The sequence below is a fragment of the Artibeus jamaicensis genome, unplaced genomic scaffold (assembly GCF_021234435.1).
Source record: "Artibeus jamaicensis isolate MK-2021 breed Jamaican fruit bat unplaced genomic scaffold, CSHL_Jam_final scaffold_1031, whole genome shotgun sequence".
Taxonomy (NCBI): Eukaryota; Metazoa; Chordata; class Mammalia; order Chiroptera; family Phyllostomidae; genus Artibeus; species Artibeus jamaicensis.
In genome coordinates this window covers 6,703,743-6,722,434 of record NW_026522026.1, presented here as the reverse complement: position 1 = coordinate 6,722,434, position 18,692 = coordinate 6,703,743, and positions in this window count along the sequence as shown.

The window sequence follows — 18,692 nt, the reverse complement described above, 5'->3', positions numbered from 1 at the left end:
AGTACACACCCACACCTACCTCATATGGGGACAAATTTTATACTCTCGAATTCCATGGGGGCTGCCAACCCAAGCAGAGACTTCACCTGTAAGTCACACCCTTACTCCTTCTCATCTGAGGGTCAGCTGTGGGACCCAAGCTAAGACAGTTGCATATGTCATGTAATTTGGGGGTGGAGGGTGTATGTGAGGAGTGCCTAATGCAGAGGCGGTCCTTAACCCCACCCACGATATATACCAGCCAATACACTCCATTGATTTCACTGCTACATCAGAAAGATGTGACTTGCCAGTGATTTTTAAATATTTTGGAATGGGTTTGTATCGACACATCCATGCTGTTTCTCTTTCAAATTTTTAGGCCTAATTATTTCTTCACTTATATGGAACAAATGTGAAAATTCATAGGTTCATGGGACCATAGAGAACATTGAATCCACTTATAAACACATTCGCATTAGTTACATGTATCTATTTTATGTGTATGAATGTATATACATTTGTATTACTTATGTGGATTATTAAACATGTGTGTTACACATTTCCGTGATTTCTCTCTGAGTATGTTGTTGCACAGATGCTGTGAGTAATTAAATCACTTCTAGGGTATAAATTGTACCAGCTTTGGAGGGGCATTCACTATTTCAGAATTTAAAAAAAAGAGATTCTTTGTTAGAAAAGAGCTTGCTGACTCAACACATGCACACACACACACAGACACACACCCCCACAATACATACAAGTCCACATATAAATGTGATTATAGTATTTATGTAGCAAATACAATCTATATACATTTTTATTTACTTCCAGTTGATCCATTAGACAAGTTTTTAGTTAATATTAATAGTTATCACTTATTGTTATATTAGTATGCATGCCAGACATTATTTCAAAATATTGACAGATACTACCTCATTTAATCTAGTCAAAAACTCAGCTCGAGTATTATTTCCTCAGAGAGGCCTTCCTTGGCCTGTTTGAATTTTCCATCCTCATTTGCTCTATCGTAACCTTCATCGCTAGTTGAAATTTTAATTTATTTGGCTTAAATGTTTACTGTGCCCCTTTCCACCCACCTCCTTCCCTGTCCTAGTTAGAACGTATCCCTGTAACCACAGTTACTAGATTAGTGCCTGGCTCATGGCTGACACTCGGTAAATATTTGTCGAATTATAGAATGAATAAAAATCAACGTGAGTGAGAACTCTGACACCCGGAGAGGCCAAAAGGCTGAGATCCCAGGGGTGGTAAGTGGCAGAGCCCACACTGGAACTCTGTCTCTCATCCACTACACACTATTGTCCTCTCTGCCATGCGGACTACAGGGGGACGGCAAAGCTATCCCATAAGGAAATCACTCTCTGGTAAGGGAGGGAGAACATTCACTTTCAGTCAACATATTTGCTAACCTTGCTAGGACTTGTATTAAGCACCAAAGAAACACAAGAAAACAATACAAATGTAGCCCAGATCAGCCGGGAGCTTTCGGTCTAAACCAGTGATTTTCAGCTCGTGTGCTGTGGCAGGTACACTGATGTGCTTGCTGCAAGAAGTTTTCAAGCATGCATGCAATACCTGACTATTAGGGGCACTTGCCTCTTTTCCTTTAGATTGTCAAATAAAAAAGGACAACAATGAACACACAAATAGCTGTCTGGTGTGAATGAATCAAAATCATACCTATTTTTTTTTGGTCAGATTGGCAAAAAATGTATTTTTTAGTGTGTTGCAAAATTTTAGGAATTAGTCTCTGTGAGCCATGAAAATGAAAAAGGTTGAAAAATCACTGGTCTAAACTCTTCAGTAGGGAAGACTGATATTATAAATAATAACAAGTGAGATACATACTTAAAAAAGGAATATACAGGAATAAGAACAAATAGCAGGGTAACACTTCTAAGTCAGGGTTCAGGGAAGGCTTCTCTGTGGGAGGAAATGTAGCCTATTCAAGACGTTAAGGGAAGCACCACAAGAAGGTCATGTAGAGGTGAGGGTGAGAACGGCAGGAGAAAAATAGAGCACAGCCTTGAAAAGGACGTCTATAAACAATGGTCATGCGTGGTGGGGCGAGAGTCATCTCTAACAGAAGTTGCTTAGAGTGTTATTGCTGCAGGAGTTAAAAGAAAGGTAAAATTCCTGTCATAGAGAAGACCTCCTGAAGTTATTACAGTGACAGACATTTATAGGCTCCTATTTCTCGTCTGATCCTCAAACCTCACATGACCCTAGGTAATCTCTTTCATTAGTTGTTCATATGTCCTTCCAAAATTACTTTATCAAACACAAGCAATTGTAAATATAAATTCTTATCACTGCACCCTTCCACTGCACTACACAGCATACTATAGACACCATTCTATATTTCACTTAGCAACACACCTTGGAAACCTTTCTATCTGAGCACACAGAGAATTTCCTCACTTTTTTGTTTTTACAGCTGCACACTGCTCATAAGGTTGTACCATAATTTATTTACTTTTCATAATTTATTAAACATTGGGGTCTTTCCAAACTTAGGCTACTAAATAGTTTTGTAGATATCGCCACTTATAACTATGCAAGTATATTTAACGTTTTCGAAGCCATTGCTTAATTGCCCTCAATGGGGATTACTTGAAAATGCCTCCAAATGGTTAGATTTAACTACAACACTAACCATAAAGTGAGAGAAGCAAATGAAAGGAGGTATTTTTTAAAATGATGCCACTAATATGCTTGCCCCTTTTCAAAAAAAATACTACATACAACTAAATGTTTAAAATGGAAAGTTGTGCCATATATTGGATAAAGTGATCCAGATTTTAGGAAATTTGAAGCTGATGCCATTTAGGGGTTCCTCTTTAAGAAAAATAATAGGGAATTACAAATTACAGTACAGAGCTTGGTAAGGCACTCATGTAAGAGCGGGGCTCTGAAGTGTAAGTTCACCAACTTTGCGGCAGATCTGCTGGGTATAAGACATATGGGCTCACATGTGGAGGAAAACAAATGGCCTGTCCTTTTCAAATGGGAGAAACCACTTTCAAAAAGTGTTTACCACTGTCTTGAGCCGCACAGCAGTGAGAATAAGCCCATAGGCCTTAGAGATTTGGGTTCCCTGATGCATGCAACATTCCCTGTATTCACATTCTCTCTCCCAGACGGATTCATTCTGTGTATGTGGCATCAAACACTTCATATAAACTTCTTGTGAACATTAATAATAGGACCATGATATGGAGAAAAGTGTCACATTATGGAGAATATTCCTTGGGAAGAGTTTAGAGGGCCCCATCAATTTCATCTATCCTTATCATACACAAGAAAACTCCAGCTTGCAAGAGGCTACTATTGGTGAATGACTTCCTTATACTGAGTTTGGAAGAGATAAGCTGACAAATTGCCTTTGGTGATCTGAAGTTTATGACCCATCTCTGTAACAAGCAGAAGCTTGCTTGCCTGGTTCCAGGTTCTGCTGCCATTCCTTAGTCTAGCATCCTTATAATACTTCCGAGGAGAGAACTGTCAGCCAGCTGATGAGGAGAAAAACCCATTCCTTCGAAAAGCAGTAGAAAAGGAAACATAAGCAGAGCAGAGAGGAAGGGAGGGACCCAGACAGGGTTAAGAAACAACAGAATTAATTAATGGAATGTTAGTTAAAAACAAAGTGAAAATCAAGTCCAAAAAACATCAGGTATAGAAAAGAAATTTAGTTCAGATGAGTCACCTGCCACACAAGATTAGGGTTTTAGTGGAAAGGACTGCATTTAACAGAGAAAGACAACTCACTCTGATTTTAAAATATAGGCATTTTCCAAGTAAATGAGATTTGGAAAGAGTCCATATCCAGCCACCTGCATCACAAATTTTAGCCGTTTTATGACTAAGTTTAAGTTATGTTGACCTTCAGTCAGTTTTGCCTGATAAACTGGTTTATATTCATTGCCACTGCTAATGAGTCCTCCGGTCCATGGTGACTGCTTGTTGGGAAGCTTCTAAAACTGCTGTTTATTTTATTATCAAAAGAGAAGGTCACTGATACCCATGTGAAAGGAAATTAATTTACAACCACAAACTCTGATGTACAAGAAACATCACCTTTTAACCTTTTCTTTTTCCATTACCATTGGTTTTTAAAATGTGTGTTTATTTTGTCTTAACAGGTTTCTTTGAAATTTATCTTAATACCCAGTGTCTCTCTGGGTGATGGAAAAGGAAATCTCTGTCATCACTGGCATTTTATCTCCTCTGGATCACACAAAACTCAGGATGCTTATGTAGTGCCCAGGAAACTGGGTGGGGTGGAGGTCACTGTGGGCTTCGGCTAACCCAACAGTGATGCCCAAACCCCTTCTGATTTGCCGCCTTCCTTGCTGCTACTGGTGGACGAATGGTCAAGCAACAGAACCCACCTAAGAGAGGAAAGAAGATTTCTGCTGGGGTTGTAGGAAATGCTTTTCTGTCCCTAATCAAATGCAAGATCCTAGGGCTCCCTCTTCCTCTCTCTCTCCTGACTTGATGTGGACACGGCCTCTGGAATCACAGCAGTCATCCTGCTACCAAGCAGGGCTGGCCAGGAGGACTGTAGATGTGACAGCCCCAACGTCACTGAGCCAGTGAGCCAATTCCATGATTTCACTTTCTTTTGGAATTTCTGTAGCGAGAGAAAAAAGAAACACCCTCTTTGTTTAAGCAACTATATTTTGCATTTTTCATTCTTTGCAGCTTAAAGCATTTCTTACTGATTCACAGAGGACACAGCTCTATTCTCCAGTCCATTATGGTTGTTGCTGATACTCTTATTGTCCAAAATGTTCCTTAAAATTCAGTGACAAACTGTTCCTTGGCCCTTTATTGGACATAGGACATGATCAGGACAGGGACCCTGGAGTCTAGGGTTTCAAAGCCATAGCACCCTCGCCGAGGCCCAGCCTGGGAGCCAGCATTAGGTTTCTGCTCCTCTAAAAACCAGTGCCCTGCTATGCCTGGCCTGGGCAAAAAAGTGAACTTTTTTATCCTCTGGCTACTTTCACGGGCATTCTCCCTTTCTCTTTCCTTCACTTAGGAAATATATTACAACCTTCTGTGACTTGAGGTTTTTACAAACAAATTGAATGCATTCCCTCAGGAAGTTCCTGCTTTCTGTTCAGCTACAAACAACCTGTGAGAATAGGGAACAAAAACCAAGCTCTGCTTCAAATGTAGGAGGAAAAACTAGAGAGAATGAACACAATACTTTAATAAATCACCTTCCCGTACCTACCAAGCTAACAAAGTAGCCACCATGGCAATAGACGCTGTGAGAATAATGACAGCTGATTAATTAGGATAATTTTTTTAACTGGTGCCAACCTACATGGATGCTAGCTTTTAGCTTGTTTCTCACCTACACGGCAGGTTTTTCAGTGCACATATAACAGAGGAATACTTCTGTATTTATAAGCAAGAGAGTTGATGTAGCTTGGATGGTGGTATATGAATGGAGAAAAAGGAGACTATTCATCCAAGACTTAGGTTATTCCTAAGACTTGCCATTTTGACCTTCACCATTTATATTTAAGAAGTCAGAACCTTTATTTGAAAGTGTTTGCTTTTTATTTCTGGATTCGTTTTTGGAAAAAGTTTTATTTATGGTTTAAAGTGTGGTTTTTGAAAAGGTAATTATTTACACAATTTTTAAAAATTTTCTATTTATAATTTAGTTATATTTTATTGATTATGCTATTACACTTGATTTTTTCCCCTTTGCCCCCTCACCACCCAGCACCCCCCACTTTTTCTGGCAATTGCCCCATCATTGTTCATGTCCATGGGACATGCGTATAAGTTCTTTGGCTACTCCATTTCCTACAGTGTACTTTACATCCCCATAGCTATCCAGTAACTACCTATTTGTACTTCTTTTTTTTAAGTATATTTTATTGATTATGCTATTACAGTTGTCCCGTTTGTTTCTCCTTTTTATTTCCCTCCACCCTGCACTCCCCAACAGCATGGCCCCCAACTTAGTTCATGTCCATGGATTGTACATATAAGTTCTTTGGCTTCTCCATTTCCTGTACTATTCTTAACCTCCCCCTCTCTATTTTGTACCTACCATTTATGCTTCTTATTCTCTGTACCTTTTCCCCCATTCTCCCCCCACCCTCCCCACTGACAATCCTCCATGTTATCTACATTTCTGTGATTCTGCTCCTATTCTACTTGTTTGCTTAGTTTGTTCTTGTTTTTGTTTTTAGGTTCAGTTGTTGATAGTTGTGAGTTTGTTGTCATTTTACAGTTTATAGTTTTAATCTCCTTTTTCTTAGATAAGTCGCTTTAACATTTCATATAATAAGGGCTTGGTGATGATGAACTCCTTGAACTTGACCTTATCTGAGAAGCACTTTATATGCCCTTTCATTCTAAATGAAAGCTTTGCTGGATAGAGCAATCTTGGATGTAGGTCCTTGCCTTTCATGACTCGAAATACTTCTTTCTAGCCCCTTCTTGCCTGCAAGGCTTCCTTTGAGAAGTCAGCTGACAGTCTTATGAGAACTCCTTTGTAGGTAACTGTCTCCTTTTCTCTTGCTGCTTTTAAGATTCTCTTTATCTTTAATCCTGAATAATGTAATTACGATGTGCCTTAGTGTATTCCTCCTTGGTTCCAACTTCTTTGGGACTCTCTAAGCTTCCTAGACTTCCTGGAAGTCTATTTTGTTGGCCAGACTGGGGAAGTCTCTTTCATTATTTTTTCAAATAAGTTTTCAATTTCATGCTCTTCCTCTTCTCCTTTTGGCACCCCTATGATTCGGATGTTGGAACGTTTAAAGTTATCCCAGAAGTGCCTAAGCCTCTCCTTATTTTTTTGAATTCTTGTTTCTTCATTCTGTTCTGATTCAGTGTTTATTTATTCCTTCTGGTCCAAATTGTTGGTTTGAGTCTTGGTTTCCTTCCCTTCACTGTTGTTCCCTGAATATTTTTCTTCACTTTTCATAGCCTTCACTTCTTCCTCTATTTTGCATCTATACTTAACCATTTCTATGAGCATCTGATTATCAGTGTTTTGAACTATGTATCTGATAGGTTGGCTATCTCTTCATCACTTAGTTGTTTTTCTGGAGTTTTGATATGCTCTTTCATTTGGGCCACATTTCTTTGTCTCAGACCACCTGTTATAATGTAAGAGGCAGAGCCTTAGGTATTCACCTGGGTGGGGCAACCCCCTTCACTGTGCTGTGGCACTATATGTGGGTGAGGAATCAAAGAGGTAACAATGCTCCTTGGTCAGCTCTCGGCTCACTTTCGATCACTTCCTCTGCTACCTACAAACAAATTGGGCCCTTCTGGTGCTGATTCCCTGGTGGGTGGGTTTGTGTATATTCTAGGACACTATGGATCTCTGCAATGAACTCTCCTGTGAGGCTGAGAGTTTCTCCCACTGCCACAACCCCTACATGTTTTTACAGCCAGAGGTTTTGAGGCTTTATTTCCCCACACTGGAACCCTAGGTAGCTCAGTCTGTCTAGCTCCCCAGTTGTTCCTCCTGGTTTATCCACATGCAAATGTGAGACCTCTAGTTGCCTCCCATCCACCAGATCCTTCAGCTGCTGCCTTGCTGTGCATCCTCTCTGCCTCAGCTCCCTGTCTCCACACCCCCTACCAGTCTGAATGAATGTTTATTCTTTAATTTCTTGGTTGTCAGACTTCCATACAGTTCAGTTTTCTGACAGTTCTGGTTATTTTTTGTTTTTAAATTTGTTGTTGTCCTTCTTCTGGTTGTGTGAGGAGGCAAAGTATATCTACCTAGTCTTCATCTTGGCCAGAAGTCCTCTATTTACTTATTTTTTAGGAAGGGGGTAAAGGGAGGGAGAAAAAGAAAGAGAGAAACATCAATGTGTGGTTGCCTCTCATGTGCCCCCTACCGGGGACCTGACCTGCCTGCCACTCAGGCATATATCCTGACTGGGAATCAAACCAGTAACCCTTTGATTTTCAGGTTAGTAGTCAATCCACTGAGCCATACCAGCTAGGGCTTATTTTTCTCTTTCATGAAAAGTAGGATACTTTACATCCTGCTCTGTCTCTTGTTAATTTTAATCTGACATTCAGAGAGTAATTATAACTCAGATGCTTAGTATTGCCAGCGTGCAGCTCAATCCAACCTACAAAATAACTTTACAAAAAGAGTCCCACCCATATACTTCAACACAGCTAGTGAATATCATCACAGAGGTTTAGATGGTTAGTTGAAATTCAGTCTGTGTGTGTGTGTGTGTGTGTGTGTGTGTGTGTGTGGTTATAGTCCATGTATTTCACATCTTTGGGAACACAAAAGGAAAGCTTTTGATGCATTTAGTTTGGGTGCCAGCTCAGCACCTTTGAGCCATATATCTGTGAGGCCTTCCTACGCATTCATCTGAATTGCCTACCATTATAAGGACATGCAGTTTTAATGCAATGTAATTACAATACATGCTTTCTATTCCTGCACTACTTGTAGACAGTCATAATTAGCCAGGAGGAACAAATATTATCAGCCTATTAAATAATTCCTCATGCAATGAAGCTTTGTGTATGTGGCTTTTAAATATGACAAACATGTCATTATTTTTCAAAACACTTGAACCCAAAAGTTCATTCAGTCAAAAGCCAAATATTTAAGCAGCTATTATTATCATTCCCTTTTAGTAAAAACACTATATTTTCATAACAGTTTTTAATAACTGCTCCTAAACTATAGCAAAATTATTTTTCAAAGTCAGCTTTCCATTAATCAGTGGAAAATTATATAGTTTGTGGCTCTTATTAGGCCACATATCTCCTTCGATGCCTCTTTTTCAGCTATTTGGCAACTTCTTCAGAGTGTATGAGAGGAAATCATGAGATTTGGAAAACCGGTTAATGAATTATAGCGTGGTGTTAGAGCTCACCTAACCCAGCCTCCTCATTTCACAGATCAAGACACTAAGGAAGGGAATGGTTGAATGACTTGCCCAATGTCATGCAATGACTTCCCGAGAAGCACGACTGGGACCCAAGTCTCCTGCTGGCCAGCCCAGCACTCCTTCTACCACGTCATGATGTACATTCCTAGGCACCAATGAGAAAACAGGCTCCAGCAATTATTACTGACAAGGATATGACAGCTACCAACAATACTTCAGGCATACCCACAATATGTGTTTAGAGTAGTTTTTTTTCCAAATTGGGCAATGGCATTCACTCTCATAGTTGTCATCATTAACCGTGTAATAGATTACTTAAATAGTACAGCCAGTCCTGACCTCCAGCGTGTATTCCATTGCCTTTGTCTCTGTCCTCTTCAAGCTATTCTCCACAATACTTCATAGTAATTTTTCCAAAGGGTGAATATTCTCTATGCTGTTGCCTGCAACTCTTACTGTCTTCCTCAGGTTCATTCAATAAAGCACATATGGCATGATTATTTAAGGTCCTTCATATAACCTGACCCCTCTTGGCCTAACTTCTATTCCATCATAGCTCTTCAATGTTAAGTTCCATAAAGGCAAAAGTGCTTTGAGTTTTTTAAAGTTGTCAAACTATTTCATGCCCCTATGTCCTCACATACACACCCCCTCCACCTACAATATTATCCTTTGTTCACCTTTCTCACTTCTGAGCATGTTGTCCACTGTTGCACTCATATTCATTCCTTAAGACTTGACCTGAGTGTAAGAATCAACCCTTCAGTGAAGCCAATAGGCAGAGCTTATTTTTTTGATGGTTGTATCTTGTCTTGTATGTATTTCTATTATTATATATCACATCATATTATAATTCCTTATTTACGTGTCACTGTGGTATTTGTCTTTGCCTCAAGACATAGCTGTGCCTGAATGAATAGTAGAAAATATAAAACAGCATGTGTAATAATAACCTAGAGAAACATTTTGTGGTCAGATGTAACCTGGTATTCTTAGAACATCTGAAAATAATAGTATTTGGTTGATGCTGCTTGGACTGGACTCATTGCCTAAGCTATAGCATTGAAATGTTTTGAATTTATAAAATTGTAATAACTATAATTTAGAGTGATTATGATTCATATCTACCTTACCCTTTCATTGAGTTTGTTTGCTTACTATGAAATCATTGCACATAATCATCTCCAGATGACAAATAGTCATTTCAGCATAACACACAGATATGGAAAAATATCTTATATTTTATTTCTTTTTCTGTAGGGTATTTACCAGAATGTTTCAAGTATTTTTAGTAGAATTAGTATCTGCATCTTTATATATAGTCACATAACTTGTATTTCACTTTTATTCAGGTGTTCTGAACTTGAGGGTTATAAGAACATATGTGAAAGAGGTTATTGTATATGTATACATAGATCATACATATAAGGTTAAATATGGTATTTACTAAATTAAATGGGAACCTTTAGCTAATCGCCACACTGGTCTAAAGATGGGCTGATGTTTCATTTCAGGACTCCTCCTAGACTTGTATCAAAGTACACACTAGAGGTCAATGCCTTCGTATCCCCCAGAGATGCTCACTTCTTATGAAGGTAAAATTTGTTTGAATTCATTAATTGTACCTAGATTTTACCTTTTACTTCATTATATATTGTTTTAAGTAACTAAATTACTAATAAGACTTCTACATAACTCTAGAAACTGTGCCACAAGTAAGCTGTAGTTTCCAGCACTTCCCTTCACTTTGGCGCATATAGAGAAATGATGAGCTGCCAAGTTCGATAAGCAAGGGAGTAGTGGAACAAGAACCGAATCCCTTCATAAAGACTTAGCTCCAACCCTGGGTGTGCCACTTACTAGCTTTCGATTTAATAAAATCACCAATCTTTTCAGAGTTTTAGTCTCCTTGCTTCAATGAGAATAATAATACCTGCCTTACCTCCTCAGAGGATAATATTTAAAATTGAATGAAAACTGTTCAAAGATATGAAAACTAGGGCTTGGAAAATGGGCAAGAACAAAGGGAGTTCAGGTAGGCAGAACAACAGCCTGAGGTCATCCTTTTGCACCCCTGTACCAGCTGCTGCTGCCAGCAGCCGCCTCCGATGCCACCATCACTGCGGGCCCAGAATGAGGCTTGCAGTAGATCATCACCGCAGCTGCTTCTGCCAGCACTACCAGAATGCATTATGGTCTCACTGAGCCCCAACTCTAGCAGCAAGGGAGGCTAGAGATGTATATAGCAGGCTTTTGGGGTTTTGTTTTTGTCTTTTATGGTAGGAGATTGGCTTATGATCCAAGCCAATAGAAGGGAAACTCTCTCAGCTATGAGAGAGGATTAAGATGCTGGGTCCATGACATATCTCTCTTCGGCTACTGCCACGATCTCCTAACTGGCATTATTGCCTCCAGCCGTGCTAACTGATACTACTTACTGTCTCCTAACTGGTGTTACTGCCTCCAACCCAGTATCCCTGCTGGCACCAGAGTTCCTTTTTCAAAGGAAAATCCGATTTCTGTTGCTGGTCTGTTTAAATCCTTCAGTGGTCTCCCCTCAATGCCTAGATAAATGCGAACACATTAGACTACCATGTAAACACTTCCAGTCAGGCCCTCATCTGCCCCCACAGCCACACTTTTCTGGGCTTCCCCTCTTCCAGGGAAGTAACCCTTCTGCCTGGCCGAAATACCAGTTTTCCCAGTGGGTCGTGCTGTTTAATGCCTCTATGACTTCCCTTTTGTAAAAAGGGAAACTATGAAGAGATTTTAAGAACAAAAAACTAGCACACTGACATCTTTCCTCCAAAAAGGTCAGTGTTGTGGGATCTTCCAGACAGGAAGGGGAAGAAGACAAGGCTCTTTCCAGCTGCAGGCTGAGCCTTGAACACTGAAGGGAAGGAGAACCCCCTGATGGTGCCCTGCTGTAGATGGAGGCGTGGCCAGCTTGTGGTCAGTGCAGAAGGCCACCGAGCCTCCCTAGGGTGCAGTACCCAAGTGGCCGAGGGCAGGGACCCTATCAAAGAGCAGTAACTAGCCAAAGAAGCAAATTCTACCTTCCACTCCATTTTAGTGACCTGACATAATGCTGGGATGCTTATATTGACCCATGGAGGGGGTGTTCAAAAAGTCACTTAAATGAATACCATGGAATACCTTGCCTGATGACCAGTGTGATCACAGTCCAAACTATACTCATTGTGGAAGAGGACTGTATACATAAGGACTGGAAATCAATCACACTCATGACTGTGCACACTCATGTTTTCCTCCATTTGTAGAAATAACCATCCTTCGGTTGACTGACTGCCAAGAGACTGCTGCTCAGCTTTCAGAACTCAGGGGACTGTGCAGATAAAGAAGGTTGTAGAAGGATCAGGATAAACTCTTGCAACTAGTTTCCTCTGGGCAAGGAGAAATAGGGGTGGATGGAAAAGGAACTTTTCACTATCTGCCCTTCTGAACTACTTGAACTTTTCACAATACCAGTGTGTTCTTTTTACAAATGGAATTTTACAAGTTAACTCAGAGTTAGAGAAATGGCAGTACCTCCTTTGCTTTCTTGTTTTTTGCATTTCCTTTGAAAATAGTCTAAAAGTGTTTTGTACAGAGGGTACAAAAGCCACATGTGAAGTGGAAAATAAAAATACCTTAAGTGTTTAAATGGGTTTTTAAAAAAATGTTATGATGTTAAACATTACTGAGAGCTATTTCCTCAGAAAATTGCTGAACAATGACTGTTGGACAGTACTATCTAAAATGCAATCAAAGGATAGAATAAATAAGTAAAGGTTGTGTTGCATGTCCTCTATGTATGCGAACAACCCTCTCAGTGACTATTAGTGGGCCATTTAACGTTCACCTGTTTTTTCGACTTTGGCCTCTTCAACCCTCCCTGACCATGACACCAAGTTCCAGCCTCCTCCCAGGCCTCCTAATAGGTACACCAGGTTGTCCTGTTATTCCTTCTATCACGCACATCCTGGAATCTAATACCACACTCTTCTTTTCCAGTGTGCATGAGCCATAATTTCTCCTTTGATTTTCATTATACACCTTGAGGAATAAACATAGGTATCACCTCCTTGCTGATGAGGACTGCTCTCACAGTTTTTGGTGGAGCTGAGATGAGGCACCTGGCCTCCTGATGAGGAGTGAAATTTCTCCTATTTCCATCATTCTGCCTCATCTGCATTTCCAAACCACAATCCACACGCTCCACTTTTTATGCAATGTCATTGACTCTGATGACACTGTAGGTGTTGATCTCATTCTCCTCTAATGCTATTTCTCAGTGCCCTATTCTTTTCTTCTAAAAGGTGAAAAACTGAATACTTACATTCAAATAGAATGTGTATGTGTGTATGTGTGTGTTTATAATGTTTACTTCCACAACCAGAGTGCAAGTGCTGTGAGAGTAAGGATCATGTGCCCCTTCCCTCCACTCCAACCCTGTACCCATTTAGTGTCTGGCACATAGCAGGTGCACAATAAACATTTGTTGAATGGATGAATGAACGAACATCAGCTACTATATTTTGTAGAATTCTCTCATTTGCAGACCCCCCCCCATTTAAACTAGCTTGAACAGAGTAGGAAAATGACTGAATCAAGTATCTAGAAAGTTGAGGAGGCAGCTGGCTTCAATCACAGTGCCAGTCAGATTAAATTTTTCTCTTCTTTTTTCCCCTCCTTCTCTTCCACCTTTGCCCCTCCTGTATCTTCCTATTCTCCCTCCCTTTCTCCTCCCCACATCTCCATCTTTGTCTCTGTCTTATTCTCCTTGGCAGCTGGGCCTCCTCTACCTCCTCTGTGCATGGTGAAGATGGCAGCTGGGAGCTCTGGGAGCTCTGCCCTAGTTTGGCATCCCAGGAGAAAGGAAGCATATCTATAGCAATGTAAGTATCTTAATTTCAGGAAAAGATAATTTTAGGATTGGCTGGACCTGTGTCCAATGTGGGGATGGGGTACAGTGATTGGCAGCCCCTCTGAAACCAGGTGGAAGGGGAAGGGTATCTTCCCAGAGCAGGAGGAGCTGGGCAGATAAAAACAGCATATGTCCTCCACATACTTTCATAAGGCATTTTGTTAAGAAGTAAAGGAGAGGCTGCTTTTAATGTCAGGCAACTTCCTGACTCTCAAATCTAACTCTCAGGTTGGAGCTAAATTCTGACCTTTGAACTTGACATAGATCTTAAATTTTTAAAAGATAGACTACACTTTATTCTAGGAGTCCCAAGGTGTTAATAAGTCAAGTACAGTAATAAAGACGAGCCCAACCCCAACTTTCACATCCACTGTTCAGTAAAACAGAAGGCTGCAAAAAATGTTCTTGTTTGTTTTGGCTTTAAGACAAATAGGAACTCTAGAAATTTGTTTGTAGATAACTTGTGCTTCAGTATCTGAGAGGACATGTGCTGCTCAGTGACTGCCACAGGATGCTTATCCCGCTTCATGGAGAAAGAGCTGCAGGCAGCAGATGTGCATTTTCCTATGTATGTGGCAAAACAGAGTATTCACCCTTCCCACGACTGCTGAGCATTGAAAGTATTGCTATTCCTATAGCCTCCATTAAAAACAGGAAGCTAAACAACAAAACAAACAAGCAAGCAAAATAAAAACAAAGACACTGAAGTAGAGAACAGGGGCACAGCGACCAGAGGGGAGAAGGGAGGGAATTTAAGGGGAAAAAAAGGGGAGGGATTTGGAGGAACAAGTATAAAGGACACAGGGACAATAACTAAGGGGGGTGGAAATGGGAGGGAAGTGGGGAGCATGGGGCAGGGTGGGCTGGGATGGGAGAAATAGACAGAAAACTGTACTTGAAAAATAACTAAATAAAATTTAAAAAAATTTTTTTTAAAATTTAAGTATAGTTGGGATATGACTTTATATTGGTTGTATTAGTTCCAGGTATACAATACAGAGAGTAGACATTTTTATACCTTACAATGTCATCACCCCACTAATTCTGGTAATCATCTGTCACTGTATAAACTGACCTCAATATTATTGACTATATTCCCCTTCCCCTTAGCAATCTCCCTACCCCTCCACCCCCTCGCTTCTGGTAACCATCCCTTTGGTTTCTGTTTCTGTCCCATAGCCCCAGTTTTTTGAAGGGAGAAGTAGGTTTTCCATTTTAAGGATTTGTTCATTTGCCCAGGCTCTTGCTTTGTTTGAAAGCTGACTCCGTAAAAAGTGATGATCAGAATTTAAAAACCAAAACCAAAACTCCCCTTAGCAGTTTCTACTTCAAGGCACTCTGGTTTTATACCCTTTTCTTAATGGCATGAAATGTGGGAGAAGGCAAAAGTTTTATAAATGAATGAAAACAAGTGTGAAAGGTCCTATGCAGATGTCCAACAATGTAGGATTAGAAACTTCAGTGCCGTTTGTAACTCAGAAAGTATTAAACTCATTCTTTTCTTGGTCATAGTTTTTTTTATTTTATAAACTGGGTCTTAAATGAACTTTCCTGCTTTTAAAAGTTATAAATATATATACAATTAATAAGAAAAAACTGAAGGAAATGAAAATAACCTCACATCCTGTACTTCCTGACATCCTCTTTTGATTTTGTAAGGTTTCCTGTCATTACTTTTTGGTATATTTATATTTAAGGAAGTTCCTTTAGCAAGAAGAGAGAGGCCAGCACCCTGCCCCTACACAGACACAGTCACACACACACTTCAAGGAGATTTAGGAATTCGTATTACAGTATTATTCCACGATCCCATGGCAGCATGACCCTTGACCCCAGGCTGATTTGGGAAGCAGTGGAGAGAACCCCCCCACACTAAAGAGAGAGCAGGAAGTATCACATCCTGGATTTCTGCATTTCTCCACGGTGATGGATTTGTGAGACAGAGATTTTCTGGTTATCATTAGTCATTATTGTTAATAGCTACCATTTATTGAGCTTTTGCTTGGTATCATCACTGCTTACTCCTTTACACACAGACACACAGACATACACAGACACACACACACACACACCACTGTGGATTAAGGCTATGTTTTTGGTGGTCACGATCCATTAGTGAATCATAAACTTAATTTAATGGGTAGAGATAAACTCAATCCTATAACAACTGTAGGAAGTGAATTATATGATCCCCATTTTCTAGATGAGAAGCATCAGAACTCACCCAATTTCACAGAGTTACTGAGAGATAAAAGTAAAATTCCCTTTCCCTTTCACAATAAATAAATAAATAAATAAATAAATAAATAAATAAATAAAATCTTTTTAAAAAATCAAGGGGTGTGTGTATTAACTAGAGTTGTGGGGAAAATTGATAAGACAGTATCATTGATAGAATATGAAAATTCATGAAGGACTTCTTTAGAAAAGCGATTTTCTTATTTAAAAACATCATAATAATCAGCCCTGGCTGGTGTAGCTCAGTGGATTGAGCAAGAGCCTACTAACCAAAGCATTGCTGGTTCGATTCCCAGTCAGGGCACATGCCTAGGTTGCAGGCCAGGTCCCCAGAATGGAGTGCAACCACACATTGATGTTTCTCTTCCTCTCTTTCTCCTTCCCTTCTCCTCTCTCTAAAAATAAATAAATAAAATATTTAAAAAATAAAATATAAAAACAGAATAATAATCATATTTTATATTCACATAGCACTTTATAGTTTATTGAGGGCTTTTTTAGATATCATCATACGCTTTACAAGCATTGTAGAGGCTCCATATGTATGGCCTTTGTATGGTAAGGCTGTAAGAGTGGTTACAGCTCATAACTACAGTTATCATCAGGAAGACCAACACATTCTGGCCACACTCCAATAGGACAAAAATGGTGCTTACAGGTAGTCTGCCATTACCAATTCCCAGCTCTTAAATAAGCAGCAAAGCTGCCCAATGAATGATCAGGCAGTTGTATTTAATAGGCTCTAAAAAGTTAAACATAAAAAGGCAACCAATAAAATGACCCTGGAACACCAACAGCTTTTGAGGAAAATATTTGTACCTTTCGGAAGCAACTACAATGGTATTTGTTAAGTAAATGTGTTATTGTAGAAAGATCTTTGAAAGTTACTTGGACCACAACAGTTGTCGGCATTTCTACTCCAAGTCTCACTCACTCTTTGCTTTTTTAGAAAAAAAAGCATAGTACGTATGTATACTCATATGGACCAAATCCTTTCCCATTGGTGTTGGCTACCATTTTATTCAAGTTTAAAGGAGATCTTAACTACACTCAAAGACTTCCTTAGACCCATCAGCTTCTGCTGTGGGTTAAGGCAGTATTTTAGGCAGTCAAAACCCACCCATGAAATTAATTTAATGAGTAGAGACACACAGTTTTTGAAAATGAAATAGAATGAAATAGAAAATGTCAGAATGCATTACAGGCAGTAAAGATAAGTATGATTCATGACACTCTTGTTTCAGTTGTTTATGTGTGTGCTATGTATATACTGAGTACGGATTTTTACTGTGGGTTATGGCAAAAAAGATGTGAAAGCCATTGGGTTAAGGCATTATCTCCACTAGCTAGCCATTTCCATGAAAATATGATTTGGGGGTGGATGTTTCAGAGCACATAATATTTTTTGTTATAGGTGGTAGAGCAGTGAAGGGAATTGCTGAGAGGCAAGGGGTGTTCATAGCAAAGAATAGGACATAGGAGCAAAATTCCACCTTTCCATGCCTCGTGATGGGCCTACTCTTTCATCCTGGCTGTGCCTAAGATATACCTAGGGGTACCACTTGTGGAATGAGGGGCAAAAGGTTGAGGAACAGAGAGAAAAGGCGAGGAGAACAAGAGTGGGAGTGCCAGAGTGGGATTATGTGAGTCAGAGCAAAGGCTGGGGTTCGTATGTGAAAAAGACAGGAAAAGAAGAGGAGAGAGCAAGCACTAAGGTGTTTAGGATGAGACTTGGCAGGTAGAATCACTCTGTGTTAGAAGAATGCCTTTGGCTGCCAATAACATAAGCTTGACTTGAATGGCTTAAGCAGCAAATTTGTTGATTGATTCACTGGCCAGTGATGCCACAAGGATCATCCATAGCTTTGGCCTCAATTTTATTCCTCTTATGGACATGAGTTGACTGCAAGAGCAACGGGACTATATGCTTCCTTATTTTCATCCAAGAATTTCTGTGATTGGAAAGGGCTAGATTTTTGTGGTTTTCTAAAAAGCAAGAGATAATATCCCAGAATCCGCTCGCAAACTTCTGCTTACATCTTATTGGCCAGAACTGAACTGCATGCCCATTCCTGAGTGGCTGACTGAAGGGAGTATGGCATTACCCAGACCAATCAAACTTGTCTTAGAGCTGAGTCAATCTCCTCCAGGCACTTGGCTACATAAAAAAAGAGCAAAATTGAAGTTCTTTTAGGAAGAAAGCAAAGATATTTTGTTGAGTAGGCAGTTGACAAAGTTCACTACATGTACAAGAATTTTTTAAAACTTTGGTAACATTTCTTAGTAGTTCTAGTGAATTTAAAAATGCATATTTCTATTATTAAAAGTTTCCCTTTTAGAGACCTATTATGTCATTTTCCTTCTCACAGAAGAATGTCTCTAGAGGCATTTATATAAAAACAAAGAAATCAAGTACAGAGAGCTTCTATTTTCCATATACTTTGCCACCAAAAGAAATCTCATTTTTTACTCAAAAAATAATATGCTGCATTCACTCCCACAAAGACAATGCACAATCGTTGACCTCTGTTGGAAAAAACACCATGAGAGAGAACCACTAGCCATTGTGAAGAGCTTCACTTCTCTCTCTGATTCCCTCCCCCACTCAGAAGTTATAC